Consider the following 16,875-nt stretch of genomic DNA (forward strand, 5'->3'; position numbering starts at 1 on the left):
CAGGATATATTAAAGTTTGGTGATGATTGGCTAAGGCAGGCCTGAGATATAGCTGTCTGATTGAATTGGGCATGGCACCTGTATGGTTTGTGTGTGGCTGGTAACTATACGTCATGGAAAGTTTATGATTTTTTTATGAATTATTTATTAGGACTGTCTCCTGATTTAAATGATAGCAGATTTGTGTAGGTTTGGTGAAAATCCTAGGAGGTTAACGAAATGTCTTGTTTTCAGACCAATATGAATTATGCAAAAACACAAAGATGCAGAAGCAAGTTCTACACGTTGTTTGATTTGGCATGTCGTACTGAATTGACCTGGCAAGAAATGTCGATGGTAGGCTTCACCGTTCTCGAGAAATAGGCAGAAATGCAAAAGTTGTCACTGTAGCGCCCCCATCTGGCCGAGTGAGGTGTCCTTTACAGGGTAGGCAGAGGGTCAGAGCACAAATGTATCACCCAAATTTGATTTAGATTGGTCATTGAGAAGCCTGTGAAATGCCTGCTTGATTTTGATTGGCCGATGGCGGCCACTCTTTAAGGAATAATTACTGCCATTGTAGGTGACTGACCACAGGCTCGGTCCTAGTACATATCTACCAAACTTCAGTTAGATTGGCAAAAGCAGTCAGGAGATATTGCCAGTTTTTAGTTGTAGCGCCCCCTATTGACGAAATGCGGCCCGCCTCGGACCGTGTCCCCAGAATGGTGTAGGGAGGTAGCATTTCAAATTTGGTCAAGGTAGGCCAAGGCACGGCCAAGTTATAGCCGTCAGACCAAAATGGGCCAAATTTGGACATTGTTTGGGCGTGGCTAATGGCCGTAGGATATAAAAATGTCTGAATTTTCTTAATGATTCTTGATCAGCAGAGAATTCTGATTCGTCTGACACCTCATTTGTCTGATTTGGTAGGACAAGCCAGGACTTGAAGGAAAAAGTAGGATTTGAAAATTATGCAAATTAGCAAAAAATCTAAGTAGGCGGAGCTTCATGGTCCCATTGACTTTTTGGTAGGGCATGGCTGTCTGTATCAGGAGAAAAAAGAATTTCGAAGGTAGGACAAACTGGACAGGAGATATCGTCCAAAACGTGTTGGGGGGCGCTACGGCGCCCCCCTCTGGCTGAGTCGGACGCGTCGGACACGCTGAGTAGTGGGTAGGAATTCCAATCATCCTACCAAATTTGGTAGGCCTAGGACTTACGGTTTAGGCTGGGCATTCAGTTTTAGGGCAGAAAAATAATAATAACTAGAAACTGCAGGCAGTTACTGAAGGGTCCAAAGGGTATGACAAGTAGGACAGGTAGGACAACAGATGGTTTGAGTAGAAGGTAGAAATCAGGATGGAGATTGTTGAGTGTCCGTCTAACAGGTCAGGAAATGTAGGACAGAATGTAGGACCCTGTGGTGTAGTGCCTGAACCTGACTGAATGCAATGTTTTGGTCAGATAGTCTGAGTAGTAGGTAGAAGTCAGGATATAGATTAGTTAGTATCGGTCTAACAGGTCAGCAAATGCAGGACAGAATGTAGAACCCTGTGGTGGAGTGCCTTAGCCTGACTTAATACATGTTTTGGGTCAGATGGCCTGACTAGTTGGTAGATTTAGGGACCTTCATACCTGGTCTGGTAAGTGTAGATATTACAGAGTTGCTTTTTTATACTGCCTGTGTAAACATAGGCTGTGTTGCATATTCTTAACAAAGTGCTCAGTTGCAAGAGTGTGACATGTAACAGCAGTAATATCATGCTGTATGCTATTCTAGGTTGTATATTTAGACAGGAGAAAGGCTAAAAGTATTGAAGGCATTATTGAAATGGAGCGCTGACTCCACCTGCTGGCCAATTTATTATAAAATTGTAATTGCTGTTGTGTACACAGCCTGAAGAAAGATTGAAGTTTGAAAGATTTGTAAAAGTCAAATGGCAGGAAAATATAAGCAGATTAAAAATATGGACTTAGATGAAGGGAAAGGTGATGAATATTTTAATTTTTAAATAAACAATAAGCAGATTTCAGCTGCATTAACCAAGGTTGGTCTTAGACATATTAGGACAGTGGCTGTAGTGCCCCCGTTTGACCGATTGCCACCAAACTTAGAAGGTCTTTCTGAAGTCTAGTAACACAGATGTGCGTCAAATTTTGTGAGGATTGGATGAAGCATGCCAGAGATATAGCTATTTGAATGAAATGGGCATGGAAATAGTGTGGCCAGCAGGTGGAGTCAGCGCTCCATTTTAGAAATTGTATTCAATACTTTCAGGCCTTCTTATGTGTAAATTATGTCTGATAATGTTCTATGAGGCAAATGGGTGAAAAATGAAAGTGAATAAAAAATATGGACTCAGGTGAAGGGAAAGGTAATAATTCTTTCAAGGTTTTATGAGAAATAAGGACATTTCAGCTGAATTTGCTAAGGTGGGTCTTAGAAATATATGGACAGTGGCTGTAGCGCACCCGTTTGACCGATTGGCACCAAAATTGGAGGGTCTGTCTGAGGTCCCTTACTACATTAGGCCGTCAAATTTGATGAGGATTGGCTGAAGCACGGCTGAGATTTAGATGGTTGATTTGGTCAGATGGTTTGAGTAGAAGGAAGAAATCATGATGTAGATTGTTGAGTGTCGGTCTAACAGGTCAGGAAATGTAGGACAGAATGTAGAACCCTGTGGTGTAGTGCCTGAACCTGACTGAATGCATTGTTTTGGTCAGATGGTCTGAGCAGTTGGTAGAAATCAGGATATAGATTAGTTAGTATCGGTCTAACAGGTCAGCAAATGTAGGACAGAATGTAGAACCCTGTGGTGGAGTGCCTTAGCCTGACTTAATGCATGGTTTTGGTCAGATGGCCTGACTAGTTGGTAGATTTAGGCACCTTCAAACCTGGTCTGGTAAATCTAGATATTACAGAGTTGCTTTTTTATACTGCCTGTGTAAACATAGGCTGTGTTGCATATTCTTAACAAAGTGCTGAGTTGCGGGAGTGTGACATGTAACAGCAGTAATATCATGCTGTATGCTATTCTAGGTTGTATATTTAGACAGGAGAAAGGCTAAAAGTATTGAAGGCATTATTGAAATGGAGCGCTGACTCCACCTGCTGGCCAATTTATTATAAAATTGTAATTGCTGTAGTGTACACAGCCTGAAGAAAGATTGAAGTTTGAAAGATTTGTAAAAGTCAAATGGCAGGAAAATATAAGCAGATTAAAAATATGGACTTAGATGAAGGGAAAGGTGATTAATATTTTAATTTTTAAATAAACAATAAGCAGATTTCAGCTGCATTAACCAAGGTTGGTCTTAGACATATTATGACAGTGGCTGTAGTGCCCCCGTTTGACCGATTGCCACCAAACTTGGAAGGTCTTTCTGAAGTCTAGTAACACAGATGTGCGCCAAATTTTGTGAGGATTGGATGAAGCATGCCAGAGATATAGCTATTTGAATGAAATGGGCATGGAAACAGAGTGGCCAGCAGGTGGAGTCAGCGCTCCATTTTAGAAATTGTATTCAATACTTTCAGGTCTACTTATGTGTAAATTAAGTCTGATAATGTTCTATGAGGCAAATCGGTGAAAAATGAAAGTGAATAAGAAATATGGACTCAGGTGAAGGGAAAGGTAAGAATTCTTTCAAGGTTTTATGAGAAATAAGGACATTTCAGCTGAATTTGCTAAGGTGGGTCTTAGACATATATGGACAGTGGCTGTAGCGCCCCCGTTTGACCGATTGGCACCAAAATTGGAGGGTCTGTCTGAGGTCCCTTACTACATTAGGCCATCAAATTTGATGAGGATTGGCTGAAGCATGGCTGAGATTTAGATGGTTGATTCAAATGAGCATGGATATGGTGCAGGTTTGTTATAGCTGGTGGCCATAGCATACAGGTCAAGATATTTTTTATGAATTATCCATAATGCCAATGTCCTGATTGATGTACTACCAGAATGACCTACTTGGGCTGGACATTGTAGAAGTTACAGTAATATGTTATTTATTAAGTTTTTAAACATCACAAGGGAATGAAAATTACTATCATTGGGCATTGCATATGTCTTGATTTGGCATGACTCACAGAACTGGCAGTACAAAATATTTTAACCAGTAATATGTCACTAGAACAGAAATGAGATAAATGTAAGTTGAACTGATTTTCAAGGTTTATACAGACATGTTATATTGTTGTAGCGCCCCCGTTTGACCGATTGCCACCAAACTTGGAAGGTCTTTCTGAAGTCTTGTAACACAGATGTGCGTCAAATTTTGTGAGGATTGGATGAAGCATGCCAGAGATATAGCTATTTGAATGAAATGGGCATGGAAATAGTGTGGCCAGCAGGTGGAGTCAGCGCTCCATTTTAGAAATTGTATTCAATACTTTCAGGCCTTCTTATGTGTAAATTAAGTCTGATAATGTTCTATGAGGCAAATGGGTGAAAAATGAAAGTGAATAAAAAATATGGACTCAGGTGAAGGGAAAGGTAAGAATTCTTTCAAGGTTTTATGAGAAATAAGGACATTTCAGCTGAATTTGCTAAGGTGGGTCTTAGACATATATGGACAGTGGCTGTAGCGCCCCAGTTTGACCGATTGGCACCAAAATTGGAGGGTCTGTCTGAGGTCCCTTACTACATTAGGCCATCAAATTTGATGAGGATTGGCTGAAGCATGGCTGAGATTTAGATGGTTGATTGAAATGAGCATGGATATGGTGCAGGTTTGTTATAGCTGGTGGCCATAGCATACAGGTCAAGATATTTTTTATGAATTATCCATAAGGGCAATGTCCTGATTGATGTACTACCAGAATGACCTACTTGGGCTGGACATTGTAGAAGTTACAGTAATATGTTATTTATTAAGTTTTTAAACATCACAAGGGAATGAAAATTACTATCATTGGGCATTGCATATGTCTTGATTTGGCATGACTCACAGAACTGGCAGTACAAAATATTTTAACCAGTAATATGTCACTAGAACAGAAATGAGATAAATGTAAGTTGAACTGATTTTCAAGGTTTATACAGACATGTTATATTGTTGTAGCGCCCCCGTTTGACCGATTGCCACCAAACTTGGAAGGTCTTTCTGAAGTCTTGTAACACAGATGTGCGTCAAATTTTGTGAGGATTGGATGAAGCATGCCAGAGATATAGCTATTTGAATGAAATGGGCATGGAAATAGTGTGGCCAGCAGGTGGAGTCAGCGCTCCATTTTAGAAATTGTATTCAATACTTTCAGGCCTTCTTATGTGTAAATTAAGTCTGATAATGTTCTATGAGGCAAATGGGTGAAAAATGAAAGTGAATAAAAAATATGGACTCAGGTGAAGGGAAAGGTAAGAATTCTTTCAAGGTTTCATGAGAAATAAGGACATTTCAGCTGAATTTGCTAAGGTGGGTCTTAGACATATATGGACAGTGGCTGTAGCGCCCCAGTTTGACCGATTGGCACCAAAATTGGAGGGTCTGTCTGAGGTCCCTTACTACATTAGGCCATCAAATTTGATGAGGATTGGCTGAAGCATGGCTGAGATTTAGATGGTTGATTGAAATGAGCATGGATATGGTGCAGGTTTGTTATAGCTGGTGGCCATAGCATACAGGTCAAGATATTTTTTATGAATTATCCATAAGGGCAATGTCCTGATTGATGTACTACCAGAATGACCTACTTGGGCTGGACATTGTAGAAGTTACAGTAATATGTTATTTATTAAGTTTTTAAAAATCACAAGGGAATGAAAATGACTATCATTGGGCATTGCATATGTCTTGATTTGGCATGACTCACAGAACTGGCAGTACAAAATATTTTAACCAGTAATATGTCACTAGAACAGAAATGAGATAAATGTAAGTTGAACTGATTTTCAAGGTTTATACAGACATGTTATATTGTTGTAGCGCCCGCGTTTGACCGATTGGCACCAAAATTGGAGGGTCTGTCTGAGGTCCCTTACTACATTAGGCCGTCAAATTTGATGAGGATTGGCTGAAGCACGGCTGAGATTTAGATGGTTGATTTGGTCAGATGGTTTGAGTAGAAGGAAGAAATCATGATGTAGATTGTTGAGTGTCGGTCTAACAGGTCAGGAAATGTAGGACAGAATGTAGAACCCTGTGGTGTAGTGCCTGAACCTGACTGAATGCATTGTTTTGGTCAGATGGTCTGAGTAGTTGGTAGAAATCATGATATAGATTAGTTAGTATCGGTCTAACAGGTCAGCAAATGTAGGACAGAATGTAGAACCCTGTGGTGGAGTGCCTTAGCCTGACTTAATGCATGGTTTTGGTCAGATGGCCTGACTAGTTGGTAGATTTAGGCACCTTCAAACCTGGTCTGGTAAATCTAGATATTACAGAGTTGCTTTTTTATACTACCTGTGTAAACATAGGCTGTGTTGCATATTCTTAACAAAGTGCTGAGTTGAGGTAGTGTGACATGTAACAGCAGTAAATATCATGCTGTATCGGATTCTAGGTTGTATATTTAGACAGGAGAAAGGCTAAAAGTATTGAAGGCATTATTGAAATGGAGCGCTGACTGCACCTGCTGGCCAATTTATTATAAAATTGTAATTGCTGCAGTGTACACAGCCTGAAGAAAGATTGAAGTTTGAAAGATTTGTAAAAGTCAAATGGCAGGAAAATATAAGCAGAGTAAAAATATGGACTTAGATGAAGGGAAAGGTGATGAATATTTTAATTTTTAAATAAACAATAAGCAGATTTCAGCTGCATTAACCAAGGTTGGTCTTAGAAATATATGGACAGTGGCTGTAGCGCCCCCGTTTGACCGATTGGCACCAAAATTGGAGGGTCTGTCTGAGGTCCCTTACTACATTAGGCCGTGAAATTTGATGAGGATTGGCTGAAGCACAGCTGAGATTTAGATGGTTGATTGAAATGAGCATGGATATGGTGCAGGTTTGTTGTAGCTGGTGGGCATAGCGTACAGGTCAAGATATTTTTATGAATTATCCATAATGGCAATGTCCTGATTGATGTACTACCAGAATGACCTACTTGGGCTGGACATTGTAGAAGTTACAGTAATATGTTATTTATTAAGTTTTTAAACATCACAAGGGAATGAAAATTACTATCATTGGGCATTGCATATGTCTTGATTTGGCATGACTCACAGAACTGGCAGTACAAAATATTTTAACCAGTAATATGTCACTAGAACAGAAATGAGATAAATGTAAGTTGAACTGATTTTCAAGGTTTATACAGACATGTTATGTTGTTGTAGCGCCCCCGTTTGACCGATCGGCACCAAATTTGGAGGGCCCTTCCGGACTACTATTGTACAGGATATATTAAAGTTTGGTGATGATTGGCTGAGGCAGGCCTGAGATATAGCTGTCTGATTGAATTGGGCATGGCACCTGTATGGTTTGTGTGTGGCTGGTGACTATACGTCATGGAAAGTTTATGATTTTTTTATGAATTATTTATTAGGACTGTCTCCTGATTTAAGTGATACCAGATTTGTGTAGGTTTGGTGAAAATCCTAGGAGGTTAACGAAATGTCTTGTTTTCAGACCAATATGAATTATGCAAAAACGCAAAGATGCAGAAGCAAGTTCTACATGTTGTTTGATTTGGCATGTCGTACTGAATTGACCTGACAAGAAATGACGATTGTAGGCTTCACCGTTCTCGAGAAATAGGCAGAAATGCAAAAGTTGTCACTGTAGCGCCCCCATCTGGCCGAGTGAGGTGTCCTTTACAGGGTAGGCAGAGGGTCAGAGCACAAATGTATCACCCAAATTTGATTTAGATTGGTCATTGAGAAGCCTGTGAAATGCCTGCTTGATTTTGATTGGCTGATGGCGGCCACTCTTTAAGGAATAATTACTGCCATTGTAGGTGACTGACCACAGGCTGCTTCCTAGTACATATCTACCAAATTTCAGTTAGATTGGCAAAGGCAGTCAGGAGATATTGCCAGTTTTTAGTTGTAGCGCCCCCTATTGACGAAATGCGGCCCGCCTCGGACCGTGTCCCCAGAATGGTGTAGGGAGGTAGCATTTCAAATTTGGTCAAGGTAGGCCAAGGCACGGCCAAGTTATAGCCGTCAGACCAAAACGGGCCAAATTTGGACATTGTTTGGGCGTGGCTAATGGCCGTAGGATATAAAAATGTCTGAATTTTGTGGATAATTCTTGATCAGCAGAGAATTCTGATTCGTCTGACACCTCATTTGTCTGATTTGGTAGGACAAGCCAGGACTTTAAGGAAAAAGTAGGATTGGCAAATTATGCAAATTAGCAAAAAATCTAAGTAGGCGGAGCTTCATAGTCCAAATGGCAAGTTGGTAGGGCTTTGCTGTCTGTATATGTAGAACAAAGAATTTCGATTGTAGGTCTAACAGGACAGGAGATATCGACCGAAACGTGTTGGGGGGCGCTAAGGCGCCCCCATCTGGCTGGCAGGACTGGGTAGGACAACCTGAGTAGTGGGTAGGAATTGACATCATCTGACCAAGTTTGGTTGGTCTAGCTCTTACAGTTTAGGCTGTACATTCAGTTTTAGGGCAGAAAAATAATAATAATAATAATAATAATAATCCTAAGAAAAACAATAATGGTCCATAAGGACTTCGTCCTTTGGACCCTTAATAATAATAATAACTAGAAACTGCAAGCAGTTACTAAAGGGTCCAAAGCGTAGGACAATCGGACTGGTAGGACAGTAGAGGAATAAGGGCAGAGATCTGGCGGCCAGGGTAGTAGAAAGTCAGACAGAATTAGTCAGCCATAACATGATGGAAATTTTGGCATAGGTCTAATGCGATATGACTATATATGTTCCTGGATTTGGTACGACATAGTAAATTTGACTGCCAATAAAATTTAAGTGTAGGACAAGTAGGACAGGAGATATCGACCAAAACATGTTGTGGGGCGCAACGGTGCCCCCCTCTGACTGACTGGGATGGGTCAGAGAGGCTCAGTAGTGGATAGCAATAGGAATCTTACTGCCAAATTTGGTCGGCCTAGGACTTATGGTTTTGGCTGGGCATTCAGTTTTAGGGAAGAAAAATAATTATAATCGAACCCTCTGGAGGAGTGCCTAAGCCCGTCTGAATGGCTGGGTTAATAACAAAAATAGAAGCTTCATTGACCATCATGGGGAAAATGCCTATATGTCTCCCCAGCTTGCTTTACAGAGAGCATGCTGTGCACATCGGGCTGCCTAGCTCAAGTACCAACCGAAGCTGGGTTTGAACCGGTGACCCTCTGATTACAAGCACACAGGTTTAGCCCACTGAGCCACCCGCTTCTGATGGTAAGATGGGTGAGATCAGTAGACACTTTCATAACTGATCTGGTAACTCATTATACCTGAATTGGCCTAGGTTGGTCTTAGTAACCTATAAACAGTGGCCGTAGCGCTCCCGTTTGACTGATCAACACAAAATTTGGAGGGTCGCTCGGTGGTATAGCACTACATTAGTGAGAGAAATTTGGTAATGATTGGCTGAAGCATGCCTGAGATATAGCTGTCTGATTGAAATGTACGTGGCACCAGTATGGTCATGGTTTGGCTTTTGGCCGTACCTTACTGAAAGCATAAGATTTTTTCTGTAAATCATTAAATGGACTGTCTCCTGATTTTAATGACAGCAGATTTAAGTAGGTGCGGCAAAAATTCTAGGAGGGCAACGAAAAAGCCTGTTTACAGACAATTATAAATTATGCAAAAATGCAATGATATATAACCAAGTTACATATGTGTTTAGATTTGCCATGACATATTGAATTAGACTGGCAATCAATTTTAACTGTAGGCTTGACAGTTTTGTAGAAATAGGCAGAAATGCAAATGGGGCCACTGTAGCGCCCCCATCTGGCCTAGTGAGTTGTCCTTTACAGGATGTGCAGAGGGTCAGAAGGTGAATGTAGCAGCCAAATTTTGGTTTGATTGGTCATTGTTAAGCCTGTCAAATGGCTGCTTGATGTTGATTGGCTAATGGCAGCCAAGCTTTTATGATTGATGACTGGCATTGTATGTGACTGTCCTCAGGCTAGGTCGTAGTATATGTCAGCAAAATTTCAGTTGGATTGGCCAAGGCAGTCAGGAGATATTGGCAGTTTTTAGTTGTAGCGCCCCCTATGGACGAAATGCAGCCCGCCTTGGACCGTGTCCCCAGAATGGTGTCGGAAGGTAGGATTTCAAATTTGGTCTAGGTAGGCCAAGGCACGGCCAAGTTATAGCCATCAGACCAAAACGGGCCAAATTTGGACATTGTTTGGGCGTGGCTAATGGCCGTAGGATATAAAAATGTCTCAATTTTGTTAATGTTTCTTGATCAGCTGAGAATTCTGATTCGTCTGACACCTCATTTGTCTGATTTGGTAGGACAAGCCAGGACTTTAAGGAAAAAGTATGATTTGCAAATTATGCAAATTAGCAAAAAATCTAAGTAGGCGGAGCTTCATGGTCCCATTGACTTTTTGGTAGGGCAAGGCTGTCTGCATCAGGAGAAAAAAGAATTTCGATGGTAGGACAAACAGGACAGGAGATATCGTCCAAAACGTGTTGGGGGGCGCTACGGCACCCCCCTCTGGCTGAGTCGGACGGGTCGGACAACCTGAGTAGTGGGTAGGAATTGCAAGCACCTTACCAAGTTTGGTCAGCCTAGGACTTACGGTTTAGGCTGGGCATTCAGTTTTAGGGCAGAAAAATAATAATAAAGATAACTGCAAGCAGTGACAATCGGGTCCAAAGCTAATGGAAAGAAGCAATGAAGAGGAAAGAAGTTAATGGCATAAAATTAGAAGTTCACCTTTTATTTGTAAATGAAGTACAGACTGTACTGTAATTGATGAGCAATGCATTTAAATTGGTAGAAAATATGAAATGCTACTATGAGATGATATCTAACATTTAAACATTACATTTGGAAATGTTTATCAAGGTACGATAAAGGGAAAAAGGTAGATGAGAAACAGAAGGGAAATGTGGTGACTAGCTGTTGGAGAAATATTGCAATTGCTGCAGTGTACACAGGCTGAAGTAACATTGAAGTTTGATAGATTTCTAAAAGTCAAATGGCAGGAATTTATAAGCAGATTAAAAATATGGACTTAGATGAAGGGAAAGGTGATTAATATTTAAATGTTTAAATAAACAATAAGGAGATGTCAGCTGCATTAACCAAGGTTGTTGTTAGACATATTAGGACAGTGGCTAAATTGTAAAAGAAGTATAGACTGTAACTGATGGCCAATGCATTTAAATAGTCAGAAAATACGAAATGCTACTATGAGATGATAGCTAACATTAAAACATTATTGTGGAAATGTTTATCAAGGTATGATAAAGGAAAATGGTAGATGAGAAACCGAAGGGAAATGTGGTGACTAGCTGTTGGAGAAATATTGCAATTGCTGCAGTGTACACAGGCTAAAGTAACATTGAAGTTTGATAGATTTCTAAAAGTGAAATGGCATGATTCTATAAGCAGATTAAAAATATGGACTTTGAAGAAAGGAAAGTTGAATAATATTTAAATGTATAAAAAATAATAAGGAGATGTCAGCTGCATTAACCAAGGTTGGTCTTAGACATACAGTATTAGGACAGTGGCTAAATTTGAAATGAAGTACGGACTGTAACTGATGGCCAATGCATTTAAATAGTCAGAAAGTAGGAAATGCTTCTATGATAAGATAATATCTGACATTTTGAACATTGACTTTGATATGTTGATTAAGGTACGATAAAGGGAATATGGTAGATGAGAAACAGAAGGGACATGTGGTGACTAGCTGTTGGAAGAAATTGCAATTGTTGCACTGTACACAGCCTGAAGTATCTCTGAACTTTGATACATTTCTAAAAGTGAAATGAAATGAAAATGTCAATAATCTTTGAAGGTTTGATGAAAAATAAATTTCAGCTGCATTAACTATTAATATATTTTGACAGTGGCAGAAGCGCCCCCATTTAACCGAATGTCACCAAAGTTAGATGGTCTATTCATAGTCCAGTGCTACAGAAGTGAGTCAAATTTTGTGAGATTTCGATGAAGTATGAATGAGGTTTAGCAGACTTAATGAATTCGGTATGGAAATAGTGAGGCCAGCAGGTGGAGTTAGCGCTACATTTGATAATTGGTAGCATGCAGTCCCTGGTGTGGCAGTTTGACTACTGCCATTAGCAGAAGCAGCCATAGTACAACAATATAAGATATAATATATAACCATTTGCTGAAGTGCCTCAGCCCAAAAGAATTTGTTTTTTGTGTCAGATGGTCTAAGTAGACGGTAGAAATAGGCACCTGCATACCTAATATTTTAAGTCTAGATCATACAAGTTAAGCTTACTTTATAGTACCTCAGTGAACACATGCTGTCTTGTATATTAAAAAAAACAACAGTGGCTTACTGCATTTGTAAAGTATTCTTCTAGACATAAGAAGCTCTGAAAGAATTTAATGCTATTAATGAAATACAGGACGAACTACACCTGCTGGCTAATGTATAAAAAAAATCCAAAAAACTGCAATATAGAGCACCATCTCCACCTACTGGCCAATTTAATACAAAAAAGTGAAAAATCTGCAATATACACTGCCTGGCTTATAAATAAAATCTGATAATTTTCTATAAATCAAACAGCATAAAAATGAAAAGAGCTTAAAAATATGGACTGAGGTGAAGGGAAAGTTAATTACTTGAAACTATTATGAAGGATATTTCAGCTGAATTACCGAAGGTAGGTAATAGACATACTAGGACAGTGGCTGTACTGCTCCAGATTGACTGATCGCCACCAAACTTGGAAGATCTGTCTGTAGTCCAGACTTACAGAAGTGAATCAAATTTTGGAAGGATCGGATGAAGCATGCCTGAGATTTAGCTGTTTGAATGAAATGGGAATGGAAATGTTGTGGCCAGCAGGTGGAGTCAGCGCTCCATTTTAGAAAAGATATTAAATGCTTTCTGACCTTCTCATTTGTAAATGAAGTCTGATAATGTTGTATAAGGCAAATTGGTGAAAAATTAAAGGAAATTAAAAATATGGACTCAGCTGAAGGGAAAGGTAACAACTATTTGAAGATTTCATGAGGAATAAGGACATTTCAGCTGAATCTGCTAAGGTGGGTCTTACACATATATGGACAGTGGCTGTCACGCCCCCATTTGACCGATCGGCACCAAATTTGCAGGGTCTGTCTGAGGTGCAGTGCTACATTAGTGGGTCAAATTTGGTGATGATCAGATGAAGTATGCCTCTGATTTAGCTGTTTGATTGAAATGATCATGGAAATGCTGTAGGTTCAGTGTGGCTGGTGGCTATACAGTACAGGCAAGTGAAGTTATCTTTATAAATTATACATATGGGCAGTGTCCTGATTTTTCTACTACCAGATTGACCTACTTAGGCTGGACATTGCAGTAGTTACAGTAATATGTTATTAATTAAGTTTTTAAATATGACAAAGGAATGCAAATGACTATCATGGGACATTGCATATTTCTTGATTTGACATGACTCACAGAACTTGCAGGGCAAAAGATTTTAACCAGTAATATGTCACTGGATCAAAAATGAGATAAATGTAAGTTGAGCTGATTTTGCAGTTTATACAGTGATGTTATATTGCTGTAGCACCCCCGTTTGACTGATCGGCACCAAATTTGGAGGGCCCTTCTCCAGTAATATCCTACATTATATATTTAAGTTTGATGATGATTGGTTGAGGCAGGCCTGAGATATAGCTGTCTGATTGAAATGGGTGTGGCACCACTATGGTTTGGGTGTGGCTGGTGGCCATACCTCATGGAAAGTTTATGATTTTTTTAATAATTTTATATAGGGACTGTCTCCTGATTTAAATGATACCAGGTTTGTGTAGGTTTGGTGAAAATCCTAGGAGGATAAGAAAAAAGTACTGTTTAAAGACTTTTACAAAATAGGCAAAAATGGCAAGCGATATGATGAAGTTCTTTATGCCATTAAATTTGTCATGAGCTAGTGGATAGCGTAAACAACAATTGTCAATTTTATAATTAACAGTTCAGGAGAAATAGGCAGAAATGTGTTGTAGCGCCCCCATATGGCAGACTGACATGTCCATTACAGGGTGGGTTCAGGGTCAGAGTACAAATGTAGAACCCAAATTTGGTTTGGATTGCTCATTGTTTAGCCAGTCAAATGGCTGGTTGATTTTGATTGGCTAATGGTGGCCAGGATTTTACAACTAATGACTGCCATGATACTTGTCTGACCTCAGGCTTGTACGTAGTACATATCTGCCAAATTTCAATTAGATTGGTCAAAGCAGTCAGGAGATATCAGCAGTTTTTAGTTGTAGCGCCCCCTATTGACGAAATGTGGGCTGTATTGTATGGTCACCCCATAATAGAGCAGGGAGGTTGGATTGTAAGTTTGGTTCAGGTAGGCAAAGGTATGGAGAAGTTATAGCATTCAGACTGAAATAGGCCAAATTTAGGTGGGATTTGGGCATGGCTAGTGGCCATAAAATAGACAAATGTCAGACTTTCTTGAATCTATTTTGATCAGCTAAGTGGACTGATCGGTTTGACACCTCATTTGTCTGATTTGGTCCAATATTGTAGGACTTGAAGGCAGAAGTCAGTTTCACAAATTATGCAAATTAGCAAAAAATCTAAGTAGGCGGAGCTTCATAGTCCAAATAGCAAGTTGGTAGAGCAAAGCTGTCTGTATCAGCAGAAAAAATAATTTCAATTATAAGACTAATAGGACAGGAGATATGGACTGAAACGCGTTGGGGGGCGCTAGAGCGCCCCCATCTGGCTGACAGGCCTGGGTCAGAGAATCTGAGTAGCGGGTAGGAATTGACATCATATTACCAAGTTTGGTTGGTCTAGCACTTACGGTTTAGGCTGTGCATTCAGTTTTAGGGCGCGAAAAATAATAATAATAATAATAATAAAAGAGAAAAATCCTAAGAAAAACAATAATGGTCCATAAGCATTTCATGCTTTGGACCCTTAATAATCCTAAGAAAAACAATAATGGTCCATAAGGACTTCGTCCTTTGGACCCTTAATAATAATAATAATAATAAAAGAGAAAAATCCTAAGAAAAACAATAATGGTCCATAAGGACTTCGTCCTTTGGACCCTTAATAATAATAATAAAAGAGAAAAATCCTAAGAAAAACAATAATGGTCCATAAGGACTTCGTCCTTTGGACCCTTAATAATAATCCTAAGAAAAACAATAAGGTTCCATAGCATTTCATGCTTTGGACCCTTAATAATTTTAACAAAAACAATAAGGTTCCATAGCACTACGTGCTTTGGACCCTTAATAATAATAATCCTAAGAAAAACAATAATGGTCCATAAGCATTTCATGCTTTGGACCCTTAATAATAATAATCCTAAGAAAAACAATAATGGTCCATAAGCATTTCATGCTTTGGACCCTTAATAAAAGAGAAAAATCCTAAGAAAAACAATAATGGTCCATAAGCATTTCATGCTTTGGACCCTTAATAATCCTAACAAAAACAATAAGGTTCCATAGCACTACGTGCTTTGGACCCTTAATAATCCTAACAAAAACAATAAGGTTCCATAGCACTACGTGCTTTGGACCCTTAATAATAATAAAAAGAAAAACCGTAAGAAAAACAATAATGGTCCATAAGCATTTCATGCTTTGGACCCTTAATAAAGATAACTGCAAACAGTGACAATCGGGTCCAAAGCTAATGGAAAGAAGCAATGAAGAGGAATGAAGTGAATGGCATAAGAACATAAGAACATAAGAAATTTACAAACGAGAGGAGGCCATTCGGCCCATCAAGCTCGTTTGGGGAGAACTTAGCTAATATCTCAGAGTTGTTAAAATCTTATCTAGCTCTGATTTAAAGGAACCCATGGTTTTAGCTTCCACTACAATAGCAGGAAGACTATTCCATACTCTGACTACACGCTGTGTAAAGAAGTGCTTCCTCAAATTTGTTTTAAAATGTTCTCCCGCTAATTTCCACTTATGGCCACGAGTTCTAGTATTTAGACTAATATTGAAATAGTCATTTGGCTGAACAGCATCCAGACCCGTTAGAATCTTATAGACCTGAATCATATCCCCCCTTAGTCTCCTTTGCTCAAGGCTGAACAGATTCAGTTCCGCTAACCTCTCCTCGTAAGACATTCCTCTAAGACCAGGAATCATTCTCGTAGCTCTTCGTTGCACCTTTTCTAAGGCAGCAATGTCCTTCTTGAGGTATGGTGACCAAACCTGCACACAGTATTCTAGGTGGGGTCTTACCAAGGAATTATATAAGTGTAACATCACCTCCCTTGACTTAAACTCCACACATCTAGAGATATAACCCAACATTCTGTTCGCCTTTTTTATTGCTTCCCCACATTGGCGAGAGTGGGACATGGAAGCATCAACATACATACCGAGATCTTTCTCGTAATCAGCTACCTTTATTTCAGTGGAACCCATAAAATATCTGTACTGTATATTTCTGCTCCCTGCATGGATTACCTTACATTTATCTGTGTTAAATTTCATCTACCAAGTATCAGCCCATTCGCTAATTAAATCCAGATCCCGTTGGAGCCTCTCTGCTGCTAGATTAGTATCTGCTACCCCGCCCACCTTAGTGTCGTCTGCAAATTTAACCAGTTTACTGTATGTATTCGTGTCAATATCATTAATGTAAATTAGGAACAATAGTGGTCCTAAAATTGAACCCTGCGGTACCCCACTATAAACGGAGGCCCACTGTGACATAGTGCCTCTAATAACTACTCGCTGCTTCCTATCAGTTAGCCAGTTTTTGATCCAAGCTGCCACAGTTCCTAAAATTCCTGCAGCTTTAAGCTTTAACAAGA

Source organism: Paramormyrops kingsleyae, chromosome 1 (assembly GCF_048594095.1).
Source record: "Paramormyrops kingsleyae isolate MSU_618 chromosome 1, PKINGS_0.4, whole genome shotgun sequence".
Taxonomy (NCBI): domain Eukaryota; kingdom Metazoa; phylum Chordata; class Actinopteri; order Osteoglossiformes; family Mormyridae; genus Paramormyrops; species Paramormyrops kingsleyae.